This window comes from Phaseolus vulgaris, chromosome 5, assembly GCF_051622355.1.
Source record: "Phaseolus vulgaris cultivar YP4 chromosome 5, ASM5162235v1, whole genome shotgun sequence".
Classification (NCBI taxonomy): domain Eukaryota; kingdom Viridiplantae; phylum Streptophyta; class Magnoliopsida; order Fabales; family Fabaceae; genus Phaseolus; species Phaseolus vulgaris.
Genome location: NC_143502.1, coordinates 17434412 through 17455958, shown reverse-complemented (window position 1 = coordinate 17455958; position 21547 = coordinate 17434412). Strand labels below are relative to the sequence as shown.

Here is a 21547-nt window from a genome sequence, read left to right as displayed (position 1 = left end):
TGGTGGAAATGTGTGCCTATAGATCTGCATTTGTATCATCATGTATTTGTAACCGATTGGAAGTGCAGCAGCAACGATCGAATTCTAGCCATGGTGGTGGGAGCAGGATGACTTTTGTTGCTCCCATTTGTGATTGTGGGGAATTTGCGGTTTTGAGAACCGTAACAATTGTCAAAAATTATGGGAGGCAATTTTGGGGGTGTCCAAAGTACAAGGTGAGATGTATTAAACTATGGTTTACGAACAAAAATGCATTGGTATTGATTTTTGGTTATCGTTTTGTCTAATACAGAGTAGGAGTAGTGTAAGCATGGGGTGCAATTTTTTTAGATGGTGCAAGTGCATTGAAGACAAAGATGGAACTATTGCTAGACAAAGAAACGAGATTTGTAGCTTGGAAAAACGTTTGAAGATGTCAAGAAAGTGGATAAAGATGTTGTGATGTGATTCCAATAGCAAGATAGAGAATGATTCTTGACATTCTTAGGAATCAACTTGAGTTGGACAATAGTTAGGCACTTTTTCTTAGAATTGGATCAATGTTCTAAGTCAAGAACTCACCAAAACTAGCACCAAATCCAAACTCATATGGAAGTTCCACATATTGTCAAATTGAACCAACAAAAAGAGAGAAAGAGCAAAAGCACCGAATAGAATTGAAAAGGAACAACAATGAACCGAACAAAATGAATTAAAAGACAAGAAAACTGAATAGGAGTGCTGGAAATTAAAAGGCACCGAACCAAAAACAAAGAAGAAGAAGAACAACTTGCTGAAAATGAAAATAGCCGAACCAAAACACAAGAACACAAGCTTCAAACATGAATAACAAAAGAGAAGGAGGGAAGGAGAGGAGAAAGCTCATGAAGATGGATGTATGGTTGGATGATCACACCACTAGAAGGATGGAGACTCCTAGATGAGTGTGCAAGCCGTCACTTGAGGTAACCATGGAACCATCAAGATAAGACTAGAGAAGAAGGCACAAAGCTCTCCAATGCTCTCTCAAAATTTGAGTATAGTTTCTTTAATTAAAATTCAAATCTGAATTGTACAAGCTAAGCACCTTTATTTATAGCCTAGAGGTGCTGAAAAATAGGTGGGAAAATTCAAATAAACTCATTTGAAATTCCCACCAAAAACAAGTCACATGGGAGGTGTGACCTTTTTCTACTATGACACCTCCTAAAAACTACACCTACACCACTCTCCTAAGTCACATGGACAATGTGACTTTATTTTACATTTTCACACTCCTTTATTTAATAACCACACCTCCTAAAACTATACAAGAGTATTTCAAAGCTTGGCCTTGCCCCTCATGGGATGGACTTGGGCTCTTTGGGCTTTGGCCTTCTTGGGCTTTGGCTTGGGCTTGGGCTTGGGCTTTGGGCTTGGGCCTCATCTTTATTTTGTCTTCTTTTAATTTTGAGAAGACTAGAAGGAAGAACTTCAAATGTGAGGGTGGATGTCCTCTTCCTCCATTAATAAAAGTCTCCTTTATTTGATTCTCATCATGTTGTTAGGAGGGTTGTGTGTTGTTGTTGTAATAAACATTGCTATGTTGATTATTTTCTTAAAATTCCCATGAGTGACATATGAATGTATATTTTGGTTGGGATTATGATTGAAAGAGTTAATGTAATATGTATTAGTGTGTTGAATTCAATATGTTCAGTATGTAATATGTATCCCAAAATCTGTATCAATGGAAAATGAATTTTAGTAAGTGGTTGGCATAGAAGTTATGTATTATTTTCTTGTTTTTTGGTGCTGCATAATTTTGGTGTTGCATAAGTATGGTGTAGTTTTATTTTGATGCCTTGTATCAATAGAGCAACAGTTTTATTGGCTTGGCAGAGAACCTCTTTATTGATAGAGGTTCCACTTTTAAGATTAGAATTAGTAAGTGGCATGAAGTAGTGGATAACATGGGGTGCAAAGGAATTGGAAAAGGCATAGTAATGTGTGAATCCATATGTGCTTTAGCAAGAACAGGATAATATATTGTTCTACAACTGTAAGATTATTGTTGGCATATAAGAATGTACATGTAACCTATGAATTCCTATCCACACCAGTATTCAGCAAAGCCACATTAAACGATGACTTTTAAAGCCACTCCTCCTTTCAAGGCTATATAAAAATGTGCACCATTTGATAACTTCCAGAATAAAAATTTGCACTTTTTGTGTCTTAGGTGGAAAATCTGCACTTTGGCCTACAATTCAATATTTGAACAGCTTGAGTGCAGATTTTAGTTTACCATATTCAATATTTGAACACTGATTTATCCAAATGACACCTAGATAGTTAGCAAAAGTGATTAATTATCATAGAACCTGTTAACATTAATGTACTCCAAAAATTACTAAAGACATTGAGTACATGATACATTAGCAAATTACCAAATTATCAATCCAAAATACATTAGCAGGATCCTATAATAATTGTTTTTCAAAATACATAGGTTTAGAAATGGGTGAGTTCCTAAAATAGCTTCTCATGGACTGTAACTTAAGCCTCGTGTTGGGTCTTGAAAATTTTGCAGTTGATCTTGTTGTCCTTTGAGCTGCCTGAGATGGTTGTGAAACTTTTGGTTGAGTAAGGGGAGATGGTGGAGGGGGTGTGGTTGAGGCTGCCTGGCTTAGAGCTTCCTGAGATGGTTGTGAAACTTTTGGTTGAGTAAGGGGAGATGGTGGAGGGGGGTGTGGTTGGGGCTTCCTGACTTGGAGCTTCCTAAGATGGCCTTGGTGCACTTGTAGCTACCTGACTTGGACCTTGATCAGATGGGCCTGGGTGAAATGGCCTTGGGTGAGATGACCTTGGGTGAGATGGTCGAGGTGCACTTGAACCTTGTTCAAATGATTTTTCAATGCAGGACTTTCTATTGTGGCCAAGCTTATGACAGATCCCACATTTTTTCTTTAACCTAGTTTGTCCTAACTGACTCTTGTTCTTCATTACCTCCCATGGCTCCAACCTTCTCTTCTTTTTTGGTCTTCCTGGCATTTTCTTTGTGGGAGGAGGCACAACATCTGGCATTTCAGTTCTTTCCCATACTTGTTCACCGTTCACTAGATAGATAACTGAGTTGTACACCTCTGCATATGTTTCCTTCTTGTACCAAAATGAAATGAAGTTCACTGGATTGGCATTGAGAAATTTCATTGCAGCAAGTGCATGGCAACATGGTATTCCATTTTCGGCAGCTGCACTGATGTAGCTCCAAGTTAACTGCATACTTTTCTCCAATGGTAGATGTATGTCTCACTTCAAATAGGTGGTCTGCAGAAGAGTTGTGGTGATGGAATTGGTTAGACATATGTAACAAGTAAGATAATAACTTTTTAAAATAATGTATGAATGTTGTCTTCTAACCTGGGTATCCAATATCGAGTTTGATTTGCTTCCTTTTGTAACCTGCATAAAATCTTTGGACATATTAATCCTTCAAATGAGGCAATTTTTAATTTGTTCTTAGCCCATCTTTGCATCATATAAGTCCTAATATCTTCTAGCATGGTAATGATAGTTTTTGCACGTGCTGGTACAAGCACACTATTAAACCCTTCAGAAATGTTGTTCACAAGTGAGTCATTTTTGAGTGAATGTGAACCTTGATCTGAACCAGAACCTAGTACATGAAAATAAATGATTTCAGATCCTAGGAATTGGTGTGCATGTGTTGTATAAGCATAATGGATGTGCATGTGCATGTGTTGTCTAAAATTTCTGTTCCAGTTTCACACTACATTTTCAAAATTAATTCCCCAATGCCAATGGAGAAATAATCAAACATCCATCAACCAATTACAAACAATTTGGGAGGGAACAATAGGGAGCAAAATATGACATGGACTTTTCAAATCTGAATGTAGTTTTCAGTTTTGAAATCATATTAAAATTTGTCACCCATGTATCAAAATCAGATTAAAATCATATTAAAATTCACTTTTCAAAGCTGGATTCTACTCTCTAAAAGGTAAGCATGAATAGGCAATGAAGGCCCCATGATGTGCCTCTCACTATACGTGTCTTAACTAGCCCCACATGAAAATCATTGTACCATCACTGATCCTGCCGGCAACTCGAACATGGATGAATCGCTTCGTAGCACTCTCTGCCCCGTCTACGCGACTGCGTCTTCTGCAGAATCACCCTCCGAACCTTCTCTCAGATGTCTTCGAATGTGACCTGCAAAACACACAGACGGCGCCTCTAGCGGCCGTTTGCACTCCAACGATCAAGTTAGTCCACAGAACCACCAAAAACTAGAAAACTAGCAGTGTGTGTGTAGGAACTCTTGCACTCTGTTTTTCCTCTCTGATTCTCCCTTTTATCTCTCTTTCCCTGCTTCTGGGCATAACAGAATTCTGTTATGCTTTTCTGGCATGTGTCAGAACCCTGTTATGCTTTTCAGAGAAAGCGTACCTTCAGAATCAGCGGTGGGGAGCGTGAGAGTCTGCGCATGTCTGCGCGTCTCTGCGCTTGGCTGCGCCTGTCTGTACCTTTAGTGGTACGGAGTGCTCCTTTGTCTGGACCGCACCCCTCTCAGATGGTGACACGCGGAGGCCTGCAACTCACATCTAACCACACACGTGTCACTTACTGGAAGGGCTCTAGCGCCTCTCTTTTTGTGCCTAAGTTACGCCCTTGCGGAGTAACTTAGGATGTTTCTCTTATCTGGGCAGATCGCATACTCTTGGGAAAACGTCGGGTGTGGCTGGTCTAGGCACACTCACCAAACGTTGCTCTCTGAGTATACAGCTTACCCTTCACGATGCCATGCACGTAATGGGTTGAGGGAATCACCAACCACTGACTGGTTTACTAGTTCCCTCAGGCCACTCTCGTGCATGATTCCCTGAGGTGTGCTCATGCGAGATCCGTGCGTAACGCTCTCGCTGGGATCCTCATTCCCAGTTTAACTGCGTGTAACACGAGACCCCGATGACAATACCCCGATGATTGATCAGTGTTTATCTGTTTCTCGCGTTCTGCCTTCAGGCGTTAGTCTCAGAACTGGTCTGTTGGTGGCCACTTGGCTACTGACCACCGTTCACCATTCTGGATGATCTGTCCCCCGACCTCTCTGCCGCCTGATCTGTCGGTGGTCACTTGGTTACTGACCACCGATCACCTCTCTTGGCGATTGTCCCCCTAACCTCTCTGCCACCTGGTCCACGTGTCACCCTGCGAGTGGTCCACGTGGCTCTCTGATGCTGACGTCATCGACTACCGATGACCGATCGGATCAATCACAAATAAAGTTAGATATAAAGTTTGGTTTTCCACCACAAATCACAACAGAAACTGTACCGTCCCGTATCAGGGCGTTGACTAAGTTAAGGTCGAAGTCAACGACTGGAAGGTCAAAGTCAACTCAAGGTGTCGCCCAGATGTAGAGACGCCAAGACAAGGCGTCGCTAAGGCACGGCGTCGCCTAGATGAAGGCGTCGTCTCGGTGAAGGCGTCGCCCAGGTGAAGGCGTCGCCTAGGTGAAGGCGTCACCCAGGTGAGGGCGTCGCCAGATCGAACAGTGTAAAAGCAAGGCAATCACGGTGTGGTTCCCCGATACCCATGGGTAGGAAAGACCATGGAGGGAGCGACGTCGTGGGAAAGCCTCAGATCCCGATATCTCGGGAAAGTGATAAAGAGAAGGAAAAGGTGGCTTCAAGGCCATAGTGATAGTACCAGTGAAGGCCAGCCTGACTCGCGAAGTACCCCTGCCGCCCCAGAGACGCCTTCGGGACAGATACGACCCAAGAGGAAGGTCACGCCCAGGATAACCGGGTGCAGGGTGTGAGAGGAAGGCAGATACGCTCTCAGAGTAAGTGGCTAGATACTTGGGGGCATGAGTTGGCACCCAAAAAGCCACCTCATGCAGCAGTAGCACTCCCAAGCAGGAGGACCCACACGTAGAAACGTCCCCAGATGGGCAGAAACGCCCCCAGATGGGGTCATGGCGTCGTGAGGCCCTCCACGTGTACGACAGCAATGCCGGAATAGAAACACCCTCTAGTCAGGTGCCAGGTAATTAAAGATATTCAATACAGTTTCCCTTTTCAGCATTCAGGTACTATTATGGCTCCCAAGCGTTTCAACGTCTTAAATGCGCTATGTTTCGTAATTAAGCGCTTTAATGAGTGCGTTACGTTCAAGTTAAAAGCGCTTTAAGGCGCTTTAAATGCTGGGGCAGTTTAAATAGCGCTGGGAATGTCGGAAAAAGGGTTGGAACCTTTGGCAAACTTAGGAGAAATTCTTTGGTTGCTTGCCCGTGCTTTAAGGTTACGTACAAGTGACTGAAGAATATTTTTGCAAAAAGGAGACAACACACACACAGATACACAGTTCTTTTACCACCTTCAGAGTGCAACACGCGGTGCTCAGATACGCGAGTGGGCAGTTTTTTGGTGTTTCTTGCTGGTTGACTTGAGCGTCGGAGTGCAAACGGCCGCTAGGGCGCCTCTTTGTCCTTTTTTTTTGCAGGAATTCACAGGCAATCAGTGGGAAGGAGTCCTTAGCTGACGGTTGAGGTCGCGCACGAAGACGTCCCGGTCAACCGGACGGAACATTTGGCGCCCACCGTGGGGCCGATTTAAAACATCAGTCCCATCACAAGTTCGAGGAGAATTTACCAAGCTACAGTAACGTTGAAGGAGGTTGGAGTGACAATGGCCCCCACCAGACGAAGAGCAGCGCGCGCAGCCCCAGCAGACCTATCCATGCAGCAGGTCCTGGAAATAATGAGGGGGCTGCAGCAGGACATGGCGGATTCGAAGATGGAGCAGGAGCGCATGCAGGCAAATCTTGACGCCTCGCATGAGCGCAACGAAGAGCTCCACCGTGTGAATGAGGAGTTGCGCCAGGGCCTGAGAAACTATCGGAGGCGGCCTGGGCAGGACGAGACGGAGAACCATTCCCCGCCAAGGGAGTTTTCCACTCCTTTCTCGCAGGAGATCCTAGATGCAGCGATCCCGAACACGTTCGCGGGACCCAAGGTAATCTTCACTGGGATGGAGGACCCAGAGACGCACCTCGCTGCATTTCACACGCAGATGATCCTGATAGGTGGTTCTGATGCTGCCAAGTGCAAGCTCTTCATGAGCACCCTGACCGGGATGGCTATGGACTGGTTCATTAGCCTCCCCGAGGGCCATATCACATCTTTCCGCCAGTTGTCGCGGTTATTCAGAGAACAGTATTTGGCCAACAAGGCCCCGCCGCCGGTCTCTTACGACCTGTTTGACGTGAAGCAGTATCAGGGGGAGACCCTGAAGGAGTATATCAATCGCTTCGGGGCCCAGGTCGTGAAGGTTGGTACAACAGAGGAGCCTATGATCGTGTACGCATTTGTGAAAGGCGTATGCCCCGGCCCCTTTGGAGAATCTATTATCCGCAATCGCCCTAGGACTTTTGTTGAATTACGACGTAGGGCGGTAGAGCATATTGCTTCGGAAGGGGAGGTATGTGTGAAGCGCACCAGCGCCGTGCCCTCACGCCCAAGGGGACCAACGCGAGTTCAACCCGTCAGAGTCAATGAGACAACAACGGGGAGAAAGAAGCCAGAGGCTAGACGCCCCTACGAGGCCAGAAAGCCCCAGCCTCGGGGCCCCGCAGGAGGCGAACGCCCCGCAAGAGAAAGAGCAAGACCTGCGAGGTACAGCTTCGTAGTTGAGTTGAAGGATTTGATCGCCGTACCCAACATAGCCGAGAGGCTGAGGCGACCGGCGAAGACCGACAAGGTGTTAGGGCCCCGCAAAGACTCTTGGTGCGAATTTCACGAGGCTTTCGGGCACCAAATTGATAATTGCCTGTCGTTGGGCTACCAGCTAGATGAGCTGGTGAGGACTGGGTTTTTGAAAGATTATGTCGCAGAGTCCACCACGACCGCCACCCTGCCGCCGTCGGCGGATGAGCCAGCACACGAGATGCCTGTGCTTGGCGAGGTCCACACCATTGCTGGAGGTTTTTCCGGCGGAGGACCCACCGCCTCCCAGCGGAAGAAATACGCGAGGGGGGTGAATTCAATCGAAGATAGGCTCTCGGGGGAGCCCTGGGAGTCAGATATTGTGTTCACAAGAAGAGACCTCCGAGATGTGGTGCCCCATGACAACGATCCCATTGTCATCTCGGTCGTCACGGCTGGAAGGAAGGTCCACAGAGTGCTTGTTGATCAAGGAAGCTCGGCAGACGTCATGTTTCTGTCGACCTTTAATAAGTTACGGTTGTCCCCCGATCTGCTGAGTCCCTATACGGGATGTTTGTATGGGTTTGGGGATAACCAGATAGAGGTCCGGGGGTACCTGGAGTTGTGGCCTACGTTCACAGACGGAGAGGCCTCCCGAACAGAGAGCATTCGGTACCTCGTCGTGAACGCCAATTCTGCCTACAATATTTTGCTGGGCAGACCGGCGTTAAACCGTCTGAGTGCAATATCCTCCACCCGTGACATGAAGATGAAGCTACCGGACCTCAGTGGCCGGGTGATAGTCATCAGATCAGACCAAGAGGAGGCGAGGAAATGCTACGAAAACAGCCTGAAGACGAAGAGAGGCATTTTCATGGTGTACGAACGTCCGCCGAGCGCGGACGCAACGATGATCGAGGCGACGCCCGCTAGGCTGACGCTTGAAGAGGCCATAGCAGAAAGGGCGATGCCCGAAGCAGATGTGCCAATGGAGGAAGCGCCCGTGGAAGAGGCGGCGCCCGTAGAAGAAGCGGCGCCCGCCGAAGATGATAATAGGGAGCAACCTGCAGCTAAAACCCTAGAAAGGGAGATTGGCGGCAAAGCTTTCAAGTTAGGAAGCTCGCTAAGTCCAGAAGAACAGGAAGGGGTGGCGGAAGTGATTTCGCGCCACCTGGATGCCTTCGCATGGTCCGCCTCGGATATGCCGGGCATCGACCCCGATTTCCTGTGTCACCACCTCAGCATGGACGCCACGGTCCGCCCCGTGCGTCAGAGAAGGAGGAAGTTCAATGAGGAGCGACAACAGGTGGTGAAAGACGAAACGCAGAAGCTGCTGAGTGCTGGCCACATTAGGGAGATTCAGTACCCTGAGTGGCTCGCCAACGTCGTCTTGGTGAAGAAGGCGAACGAAAAGTGGAGAATGTGCGTTGACTTCACGGACCTGAACAAGGCGTGCCCAAAGGATTCCTATCCGCTGCCCAGCATCGACGCCCTAGTGCACAGCGCGTCTGGCAGCAAGGTGTTAAGCTTCCTGGACGCCTTCTCAGGGTATAACCAAATCAAGATGCACCCCAGGGACGAGAGCAAGACTGCATTCATGAATGAAACATGCAGTTATTGCTATAAGGTGATGCCCTTCGGGCTCAAAAATGCGGGCGCCACGTACCAGAGGTTAATGGACAAGGTCCTGGCGCCAATGCTCGGGAGGAACGTATACGCCTACGTAGACGACATGGTGGTGGCGTCGCAGAACAGGGTGCAGCACATGGCAGACTTGGAGGAGTTGTTCAACACAATATCCAAATACCGCCTCAAGTTGAACCCCGAGAAGTGTGTTTTTGGGGTAGAGACCGGTAAATTCTTGGGTTTTCTGCTCACCGAGAGGGGGATAGAGGCGAACCCCGACAAATGTGCGGCTATTATCGCCATGCGGAGTCCGACATCGGTAAAGGAGGTTCAACAGTTGACAGGGCGGATGGCGGCGCTCTCGAGGTTTGTTTCCGCTGGAGGAGAAAAGGGGCACCCGTACTTCCAGTGCCTCAAGAGAAACAGTCGCTTTGCATGGACTGAGGAATGCGAAGCGGCTTTCATTAAGCTGAAGGATTACCTGGCGACGCCTCCAGTTCTCTGCAAACCGGTAACGGGCGTGCCCCTCCGGTTGTATTTTACTGTAACAGATAGGGCCATCAGTTCTGTGTTGGTCCAAGAGCAGGACCAGAGTCAGAAGCCCATCTACTTTGTAAGCAAAGCCTTACAGGGAGCTGAGACAAGGTACCTAGCACTGGAAAAGGCGGCGCTGGCGGTAGTGTTCTCGGCTAGGAGGCTCCGTCATTACTTCCACAGTTTTACAGTGGTGGTAATGACCAACCTCCCCATACAAAAGGTGCTGCAGAAGCCCGATGTGGCAGGAAGAATGGTACGCTGGGCAGTGGAACTGTCAGAATTCGACATACAGTACGAGCCTAGAGGATCCATTAAAGGGCAGGTGTACGCGGATTTTGTAGCAGAACTTTCGCCCGGAGGTGAGCAAGAGGTGGAAGCGAGTTCACAGTGGCTGCTCTCGGTTGATGGCTCCTCAAACCAACAAGGGAGTGGTGCGGGAATAGTGCTGGAAGGACCCGACGGCATACTGATCGAGCAGGCCTTGCGTTTTGCCTTCAAGGCAAGTAACAACCAAGCAGAATACGAAGCCCTGATTGCAGGAATGCTCTTGGCCAAGGAGATGGGCACACAGAACCTCCTAGTGAAGAGCGACTCCCAGTTGATTACGGGGCAGGTGTCGGGTGAGTTCCAGGCGAAGGACCCCCAGATGGCGGCATATCTAAAATACGTCCAGTTGTTGAAAGGGGCGTTCAACGCTCTTGAGTTAATACACGTCCCGAGGGAGCAGAATGCCAGAGCCGCTCTGCTCGCAAACCTGGCCAGCTCAGGCAAGGGGGGTAGACAGAGGACAGTGATCCAGGAGACCCTCAAAGCTCCGCGTCGATTCGTGGAAGACAACAGGGTGGATGTCCTCCAGATTTATGCATCAAGGGGAAGGCCGAGGAGTCATTCCTCATTAACCCAAGATACGCAGAGGGCGCCCTGCATCAGTATATACGCGGGTGCGTCTGAGGAGGAGCAGATGCAGGTTTGTGTCCTGTCCACGGGAGACACCTGGATGACGCCCTATAAACGATACCTGGCGGATGCGGCCCTTCCAGTGGACCCTGAAGAGGGTAAGAAAATCAAAAGGAACGCCGCAAGATATACCTTGGTGGATGAGGTGCTGTTCAGACACGGTTTCACTCACCCTATCCTAACGTGCGTCAGTGGCGATGAGTGCACCAGGATAATGGCGGAGCTACATGAAGGCGTCTGCGGAAGCCATGTAGGAGGAAGGTCCTTAGCCTCCAAGGTAATACGCGCAGGTTTCTTCTGGCCAACGGTGAAAGAGGATTGCGCACGGCACGCCCAGCGGTGTAAGCAATGCCAAAAGCACGCCGACTGGCACAAGGCGCCGCCAGAAGAGTTGCGGTCCATATACAGCCCGTGGCCTTTCCACACATGGGGTATTGACATCTTGGGCCCCTTCCCACTGGCAATCAGGCAGATGAAATATCTGATCGTCGCCATAGAATACTTCACTAAGTGGATAGAGGCAGAACCCGTGGCACAAATCACTGCGCATAAGGTACAGCATTTTGTGTGGAGAAACATCGTGTGTCGCTTTGGCGTACCCAGGCGCCTGATATCTGACAACGGGACCCAGTTCGCCAGTCAGCAGTTGAGAAATTTGTGCGCTGAAGTGGGAATCAAGCAAGTGTTCGCGTCGGTCGAACACCCCCAGACCAATGGACAAGTAGAGTCAGCAAACAGAGTTCTGCTGAGGGGGTTAAAAAGAAGGTTAGAGAAGGCCAAAGGGGCGTGGGCGGAAGAGGTGCCAAGGATTGTATGGGCATACCACACCACGCCCCAATCCTCTACTATGGAGACGCCGTTCAGTTTGGTGTACGGGTCAGACGCGATGATTCCAGTAGAAATACACGAAAGCTCACCGCGTTTTCAAAACTTTGTGGTGGAGGAATCTAATGAGGAAAGACGGGTAAACCTGGATCTGCTAGAAGAGGCCAGGGAAGAAGCTAGAATAAAAGCTTAAGCGATGAAGAGAAGAGTGGAGCGGCAATATAGCTCTAAAGTAAAGCCACGACAGTTTCAGGTGGGCGACCTGGTGATGAGGAAAGCTCACCCTTACGAGTTGGAGAATAAGCTGTCTCCCAAGTGGACCGGGCCCTTCAGAGTTACTGAGGCTAAGGGCAACGGTTCGTACAACCTGGAGACTTTAGATGGAGGCCCTATCCCGCGCAGTTGGAATGCAGCCAACTTAAAATTTTATTTCAGTTGACCTATGTAAGCAGCATGTAACAATTTAGTTGAAGGGGACGCTCTTTTTCCCTTTCGGGGGTTTTTTAATGAGGTCACCCTAATAAATGGAAAAACCAGTTGAGAAAAAGAAGTGCCTTGGTTTTCAGCCTTTATTTTTCCTTGTTAGAAGTAATGTGATGCGCCGCCTAGGCCATGGTGTCGCCAAGGAAGAAGGCGTCGCCTAGGTCTTGGCGTCGCCCAGAAAGAAGGCGCCGCCCAAGGAAAAGCATGCATCGTTGGCAGAACGAGACGAAAGGAAGTCGCGCGGTATATGAAGCATATGCAAAGTAAAGTGGCGTTGTAAAGAATTATGATATTGAAAAGTTGTTGTTACAAGCAATGTTCAGTACAAAATGCAAAAACACAAACAAGCCACTTCTCAGCGCTCATCAGAGTCATCACTGGAGGAAGGCGAAGCCTCTTTCCCAGCCCGCAGCGCTCGAGTAAGTCGTGTCCTCTTTTCTCGGCTTATTTTCGAACCTGCACAAAGGGAACAGATGTATTAGAGACACAGTGAAGAAAGACAGGCACAGTTAGAAAGTAACGAAGGTCGAAGTTGCCTAAGGCAGTGGTTCTTACTTATGTACTTCTCAAGAGTCCTAGCGTTGAACTCCAAGCTGATCACCGTAGCGGAGTCCAAACCTCCCGCCTCAGCAAGAATCCGGCAAGCTATTTGATCACTTGGAGCCAGATTCTTGAGGGGTTTGGCTTTGAGGGCCTTTTCCTCTCTCACCCAGTACAGCGGAAACCCATCGAGGGCGTCGGGAACAAGATCAGTACAGCAGATCTTGAAGAACCGGCCTTTCCACCCCGTGAACGAGCTTTGGAAGGGTGTGAAGAGAACTCTTCCGGGAACATTGCTGAGAGTTACCCAGAGGTTGTGTCTCTGTCTCTTCACCTCAAAAAAGTGAAGAAAGAGGTCAACCGAGGGTGCACAACCCAGAAACCCAAAGAGGACATCGAAGGCCTTGACAAAGGCCCAGCTGTTGGGGTATAACTGGGCTGGAGCCACGTTGATCTCCGTCAGTAGTTCCTTCTCGAACCGGGAGAAGGGTAAGCGCACCCCGATGGTCTTGAACACCACCTGGTAAAAGTAAAAGAAAGGGACCCCGTCGTTCGCTCGTTCGTCTCCACACACTGGCTCCCCCAGAGTGCAAGGGAGCACAGCGATGTCGTCATCGTGCCTCCTCGCGAAGGCCCGGTGGTCGTAAGAACACAACTCCCCTTTGTGTTCCCGTACGGCCCTGGTGGAGAGCAAGCATGAACATTCATCAAGAAGTTCGCTCGAGGCCCAAGGGTACAAGTCTTTGGGACGAACCCTGGAGGAAGCATCGTGCGAAGACATTCTTTAACAAGATCAGGATGGCTGGAAATGCAAGAGTTGAGCGAGGGGAGCGGTTAGAACAGCCCTTCGACAGAGAAGAAAGGGTGCAAGAAGAAAGAACGCAAGTAGGTTATGAAGAGTGAGAAAATGATGAAGATAGTTTCAGAGCTTGAAGAGTTAAATAAAGCGGTTAGAGCGCCAAACGACGTGAATGGATGCACCGCACGATTGATACACGTGGCAGAAGATGAAAGGATGACTCTGGCACCACTGGTTTAAATCAGAAAATGTCCCGTCAACAGAATATCCAATGGTACGATCCGCCGTCGAAAATGAGTCAGGGGCATAGCAGGAGTCAGGGCTTGATGAACTGACCAAATGTCCCACAAACCATACAAGTAGCGCCACGTGGATCAAGTCGAATGACAGAAGGTCCCATCAGCTATACAAGGAGCGCCACGTGGATGGCACAGACAAAGCCTTGGGCTCTTCGCTGTTATCAAGCGTTGACCAAGGCAAGAGTTAAGGTCAATGTCAAGGTAAAGGTAACGCCCGAGGCGTTGCCAGGAAGGACGTAGAGGGCGACGACAGCGCGAGATGTCGCGGGTGTCGCCAACCCAAATACCGACAGGCATCGCCTCCCCGATACCCACAGGTAGGAAAGACTGTGGAGGGAACAGACCCCCCCACGGCACTCGGCGTTTTAGACACCCAGGACGATACGGTGCTGCTCTAGCAGGCCACTCCTTAGGCGTGGGCGCCGAGCGTTTGAGATCAAGGAAAAGACCTTTCGGTATCAGAGACGTCCCGAGGACGATACGGCTTCACTAAGTGAGCCTCTCCATGGGCGTGAGGGTTGGCGCGCAACCTTTCCCGATCATACTAAATCGCCCAACGAAGTGAAAGAAATGGGCGAACACGGATAAAATAGTCGAAGCGTGTGGAGGGAAAAGAGAATGAGATCGCATAGACAGAATCGTATGTGGCAGAGAAATAAATGCAACCATGCGGACCTCCTAAATCAGTGACAAGAGTACAAATAGTTCAAAGAATTACAAGTTTTGGCAGATGAAATCAAAAAACGAAGGTAAAGAATGAAGAGTTGAGCTTGAAGAGGAAGGTGGCGGATGAGAAGCAGCGGCTCAGTCGTTCAAGTCCATGGGCACGACCTTCCCGTCAACAACGTGGTGTGTGGGGTCGCAGTTCGACAGGTTGACGCCAGGATTCTCGCAGGACGCCTGGGTTAGGGCCTCTTGGAACCCCTCCTCGAAGGTACCCGCCATCTCCTGGATAAGGGACTTTTTCTCCTTCTCCAGTTCCTCAATGGTGGCGTCTCCAGAGGCCACTTGTTTCTCCAAAGCCTCTTTCTCCACGCGAAGCCGGCTGACCTCGACCTGTAGTTTGTCGTGGTCAGCGCGAAGAAGGTCCATAGCTTTGGCCTGGGTGGCCATTTCCCCCTCCATCAGCTCCGCCTTGGCAGTTTGTTCACAGCAACGGTCCTTCAGGTCCTTTTGAGTTTCTGCGTCTGCTTTGACCAATTCCTGAAGACCCGCTACCTGTACTTGGAGAGCAACTTCACGAGCGTAGAAGTCAGCCTGGAGCTCCAAGACCTCTGCCAGTTTCCTCTCAGCTTCTGCCCTGGACTCTTGTGCTTGTTTTAGAGAGGAACAATAAGCCTGGTTCTGGCGTCCCAGGGCCTTCATCTCCTCTTCCAGGGTGGTTGCTTTCGTTTCCAAGGCCTGGAGAGTTTGAGCTTGCAAGACAGCGTTTCTGGCCTGGGAGCGCCATTCAAGAGCCACCGCCAAGAAGGCCCCCAAATAGAAAGGCATACCTTCCCTCCTGTCGGTACCTTCTTGCATAGTCCCGCCACTGAAACCCCTCATCAGATGCATGATTGGAGGGGGGATGGCAATGAAGTCGGGGGCGGCAGCGTCGGGAGCCGGGGAAGCAGTGGTTTCTGGCGGCGGCAGAGGAGGGGTAGATTCGGCGCCTTCGCCCCTTTCCTCTTGGAGAATCATAGGAGGGAGTGAGGTTGCGCTTGGAGGGTTGTCCATAAAGGGGTTCCCTCCCTGCGGCGGCGTCTCTACCAGAAGAGGAACCCGCGCGGATTTTCTCCTCCTGAAGGGTGCCACGCCTTCTGATTCCTCATCATCTGACAGAATTTCCAAAACCCTTTTCCCTTTGTCGAGAGGGGTTGGAGCCGGTGATGAGGCCGCAGCTAGGGGAACGGCGGCGATAGGCGGAGGAGAATTGGGAGTCGGAAGCACTTTGGAGCCAGGTGGAGACGCCGGAGATGGGCTAGAAGAAGCTTCAGCGGTGACTGGAGGTGGCGGTGACGGAGCCGGTGGGAGAACCGGATTGGCAGCAGGGCTAGAGGAGGCGCCTGCCTTGGCGGCACGAGCCTCCTTCAGTGCTTTCGCCAACATTATTCTTTTGGAAGTGCCCATCACCGATCCTACATCAAGACAGGCCAAACAACAAGGATTAGCACTAGAGCGGTTATGTGGATTCACAATACAGGAAGAGATGCGAAATGCAAGTAACATTGTACAGTGAAAAATGGTAATGCAGATAACCATAGCAACTAAAGCATCATAAATCGCCAAGAGCAGATACCGAAGTATGTAGAAAGCCCATGGGCATTGAACTCGTTCGCAATGAGCTTGGCGGTATCGAAGACTATCCCCAGTCCCGCCAAGGCTTTGCATATATCCCGGTCAGGCGGGGCAAGTTCGTCCAGAGCCAAGGGCTTCATAGTTATGGGTTTGTCTGTCCAGTACAGGGGAAAGCCCTCTAGAATGGTAGGATCGCGCTTGGTCGCGCGTACCTTGAAAAATTTCCCCTTCCAGCCTTTGAACGAATTCTGGAAGAGCGTCAGGATGATGCGCCCGGCGATGCCAGGAAAGCTCATCCAGAGACTTTTCCCTTGCTTCTTTACCTCGAAGAAGTGAAGAAAAACGTCCACAGAGGAGGGAACACCTAGATAGCCGCAGAGAATTTGGAACCCCCTCACGAAAGCCCAACTGTTGGGATGGAGTTGGGCGGGAGCAGTGTTTATCTCTGTCAGTAGCTCTTTTTCGAAGGGAGATAGGGGCAGACGCAGACCCACCCTTTTGAGCACCATCTGATAGAGGAAAAAGAAAGCGCATCCCCCAGTATCCCGTGAGTCCGCGCAAACGGGCATCCCAGGTCGCACTCGGCTTACCAGGACTTGGGAGTCATGACTTTTGTGGAAAGCATTGAAGTTATAGAGGGCAGGGTCCCCCCTGTGGGCCTCCACGTCCTCAACGGAGTTCAGGAGGGAACATTCGTCCAGAAGTTCGTCGGGGGCCCAGTCATATTCGCCCTTATAATGAGACTTGGGGAGCGGGGGAGGCGCGGTGGTCTTGGTTTTTGCCATCAACGCCAATGCTGAAGATCAAAAGAGAAAGAAAGGGTTTAGAGAAAAGGGGTTTGGAGAGAAGAAAAGGGGAAAATGGAAGAACCCTAGGAGCGCCCTACCCGCAAAAGAACGAAGGGAAGCGAAAGGAACAACGAGGCATACAAACAATATCTAGAGAAGTACGAGAACAACAACAGTCCCAGGCAGTTTCCTATAATGCGACAACAGTGAAGAGTTGAGAGTGCTCGAAACCATACCTTTGCTGTTGAAGTGGAGGCGGTAGGAGAGCGCAGGAAGGGGAGAATCGCAATTGCAGAGAGAAGAGGTTTTGGAGGCGATGAACAGGGCAAAGTAGCAGAGTGAATGAATGTAACAGTAGGGTGAGCGCGGGGTTTGGAGTAACTTAAACGTTACATTTCACGACTCAAGAAGCGCCAACTAAGGGCCGCAGGATCAGGCCACGCGTCAGAGGGTCGATTGCCCAGGGGAAGCGCAAAGGTCTCTAAAGGAGGGCCACGCGATGGGCCACGTGGCGCGCGATCAAGGGTAGCCCAAAAGGCGTAATCATCCCCATTTCAGGGAATGTCCAATCGGTCATTAAGAATACCCCTGTGGTTCAGAAAATGTCGCGTCAGTAATTTGAAAATTTGCTGAGTCAGCAGAGAATGACACGTCATCAGGAAGGCACGTGGATGGCGGGGGCAAGGCTTTAGTCTTTGCGCTGAAGACAAACGTACCGTCCCGTATCAGGGCGTTGACTAAGTCAAGGTCGAAGTCAACGACTGGAAGGTCAAAGTCAACTCAAGGTGTCGCCCAGATGTAGAGACGCCAAGACAAGGCGTCGCTAAGGCACGGCGTCGCCTAGGTGAAGGCGTCACCTAGGTGAAGGCGTCGCCTAGGTGAAGGCGTCGCCTAGGTGAAGGCGTCGCCTAGGTGAAGGCGTCGTCTCGGTGAAGGCGTCGCCCAGGTGAAGGCGTCGCCCAGGTGAAGGCGTCGCCCAGGTGAAGGCGTCGCCCAGGTGAGGGCGTCGCCAGATCGAACAGTGTAAAAGCAAGGCAATCACGGTGTGGTTCCCCGATACCCATGGGTAGGAAAGACCATGGAGGGAGCGACGTCGTGGGAAAGCCTCAGGTCCCGATATCTCGGGAAAGTGATAAAGAGAAGGAAAAGGTGGCTTCAAGGCCAAAGTGATAGTACCAGTGAAGGGCAGCCTGACTCGCGAAGTACCCCTGCCGCCCCAGAGACGCCTTCGGGACAGATACGACCCAAGAGGAAGGTCACGCCCAGGATAACCGGGTGCAGGGTGTGAGAGGAAGGCAGATACGCTCTCAGAGTAAGTGGCTAGATACTTGGGGGCATGAGTTGGCACCCAAAATGCCACCCCTAGCGCAGTAGCACTCCCAAGCAGGAGGACCCACACGTTGAAACGTCCCCAGATGGGCAGAAACGCCCCCAGATGGGGTCATGGCGTCGTGAGGCCCTCCACGTGTACGACAGCAATGCCGGAATAGAAACACCCTCTAGTCAGGTGCCAGGTAATTAAAGATATTCAATACAGTTTCCCTTTTCAGCATTCAGGTACTATTATGGCTCCCAAGCGTTTCAACGTCTTAAATGCGCTACGTTTCGTAATTAAGCGCTTTAATGAGTGCGTTACGTTCGAGTTAAAAGCGCTTTAAGGCGCTTTAAATGCTGGGGCAGTTTAAGTAGCGCTGGGAATGTCGGAAAAAGGGTTGGAACCTTTGGCAAACTTAGGAGAAACTCTTTGGTTGCTTGCCCGTGCTTTAAGGTTACGTACAAGTGACTGGAGAATATTTTTGCAAAAAGGAGACAACACACACACAGATACACAGTTCTTTTACCACCTTCAGAGTGCCACACGCGGTGCTCAGATACGCGGGTGGGCAGTTTTTTGGTGTTTCTTGCTGGCTGACTTGAGCGTCGGAGTGCAAACGGCCGCTAGGGCGCCTCTTTGTCCTTTTTTTTTGCAGGAATTCACAGGCAATCAGTGGGAAGGAGTCCTTAGCTGACGGTTGAGGTCGCGCACGAAGACGTCCCGGTTAACCGGACGGAACAGAAACATTATATAATTTAGTGATTGTGCACCCTTGTCAAATTCTAACAATATTCTAAGAGAAACGAGTGCATGTGCATGTGTTGTCTAACAAATTTTGTTTCATTTTCACACTACATTTTCAAAAATAATTCCCCAATGCCAATGGAGAAATGATCAATAGCCATCAACCAATTACAATCAATGCAGTTTTTAGTTTTTGCACCTAAAAGAAAAGTATGAATACTTGCCTGGGAGGTAATGCAATAAGATGTTTGAATGCATTATCATTGACTTCCTTTATAGCCCTCATCTCCCTCTCCCATGCTTGGGGATATGTGTTGTCGACTGCCCTCCACATTAAAGTTTTCAGTTTTTTTCCTAAGAATTTCTTTCTGAAGTTGGAGTACAGGTGTCGAACACAAAACCGCTGCACTGCCCCAGGTATGAGTTCTTGAATGGCAGGCAGCAAACCTTGTCAAAAGTCATATATAAAATAGTTAAATGAAAATTATCATCAGAAAAAATCAACAATTGACAGCAAAGAATATACCTTTTGTTGGTCAGACATGAAAGTCATGCCTTGACATACATATACTCCCCCAACATCTTCAATTAAAAGCTGCAAAAACCAGGTCCAATAATCTTTGCATTCAACCTCAACCACAACATATGCTAAAGGAAGCATCGGTCCCTCCCAATTGTTGTCAACAATTCACCACCATAAAAGCCTTTCAAAAAGCACCCATCCAAAGAAATTATGGGCGTACAAGATCTACAGCTATCCTTGCAGGCTTTTAAGCACACATAAAATCTGTTAAAAACTTTGAATCCATTCATATCTTCAACTTTGACTTTCACTGTAGACCCAGAATTTGCACGCATGAGCTCATGTGCATAGTCATAAATTCGTTTGTACTACTCTTGAAATGAACCCTGGACATTCTTCAATGCCATGGCCATTGCCTGTTGAGCTTTTGACTTTCTTATACTTGTGTTCCATTTTTTAACGATTTTATTCCTTACATCATTAATTCTCAATTTTGGATTCTGACTTAAAGAAATCTCCAACCTTCCACTCAACCATTTAGTGCTCAACAAATCAACCTTAAACTGCCTAGCACAGGTATGCACATCATTTAGTTTTCTTAACTGCCAACACCTTGTTGAGGGTAAGAACCCACAATATGCATACCATTCACATTGTCCTTGTGCTCTAATACAACGCACACGAACTCTCAAATTATAATAGGATTATTGGTCTGCCTTTTACTTTTGCACCTATGCCTAACCTCACCCTCACCCTCACCATCACCCTGACCACCACAACCTTTGTCCTCTTCCTCATCTTCTTCACCCACACCTTCCATACCATGATGCTCACCAATGTCCACACCACCACCATCCTCAACATTAGCTTGAACACCTTGGGATTCCACACCTCCACCATCATCAACATTACCTTCAACACCTTCGGGTTCAACACCACCACCATCCTCAACATCACTTTCAACACCCTCGGGTTGCAAACCACCACCATCCTCAACATTACGTTCAAGACCTTCAGGTTCAACACCACCATCATCCTCAACATCACCTTCAACACCATCGAGTTGCAGACCACCACCATCCTCAACATTATGTTCAAGACCTTCGGGTTTCACACCACCACCATCCTCAACATCACCTAAAACCAACACCACTTCTGCCTCTGAAACAACATGCAATAAAAATAAATGAATTTCACCATGTGTATTTGCAATTTTCAGAATTTCTATTGCACCACCATCATCAACTAGAATCTCCAATCTATTTTCCAACTCTTCACAACCTTCACGTGAATACAACATCTCCTGTACTGTTATAAACCCCATCTCCTTTAGGATGCCAACTATTTCAAAGTAACTTCATATATCACTATCACATGACCATGTTGATGTATCACCACCAACATCTCTCGCATCATAAAATGTCCCACTATGGTGAACCACAAGCTGAAAATAACCTTATTCCCTGATATGACTCTATAAAAGCTATTCCTGTGAAATATAAATATACATATGACCACAAATAACAAACAAATTGAAAAGGAAACCTTCACTTAATTATGTCAGAGACCAAATGTTGGACCACACATAGAAAAATCTTGCACATGGTGGACCCTACATCATAAACTACTTTGTATATGTTCTCTAAAAGTAATCAGAAACACAACCACTCTGAAACTAAGTTAAAAAGTACTAACAGATCCTGCCGACAACTCGAGCGTGGAGGAATTGCCTTGTCGCTTGCTTGACCCGCCTCTGGCAACTGTGTTATCTGCAAGAACACTCTTAGAACCTCCTCCTTGGGAACTCCGAACGCAACCTGCAAACACACAGACAGCGCTTCTAGCGGCCGTTTGCACTCCGACGCTCAAGTTAGATCACAGAATCACTAGAAAATAATGTGTGTAAAAACAGTGTGTCTGTATTTCTCTCTGATTCCCTTTTTATCTCTCTCTGTGTCTGTGCCTAACAGAATTCTGCTACGCTGTTCTCTGCGTGTGTCAGAATTCTGTTATGCTTTTGTACGAAAACGTACCACAGTCAGGGTCGTGGGTGTCTGGGTTTTCTGTCTGTACCTTTCACGACACGGAGTGCACCTTTATCTGGGCCGCACCCCTCTCAGACAGTGACACGTGGAGGCATG

General features: G+C 48.7%; 1 pseudogene; it reads right to left on the bottom strand.

The window, feature by feature from the left end:
- Positions 1-2739: 2739 nt before the first annotated feature.
- On the bottom strand, positions 2740-20730 carry LOC150027513 (uncharacterized; annotated as a pseudogene).
- Positions 20731-21547: the final 817 nt, after the last annotated feature.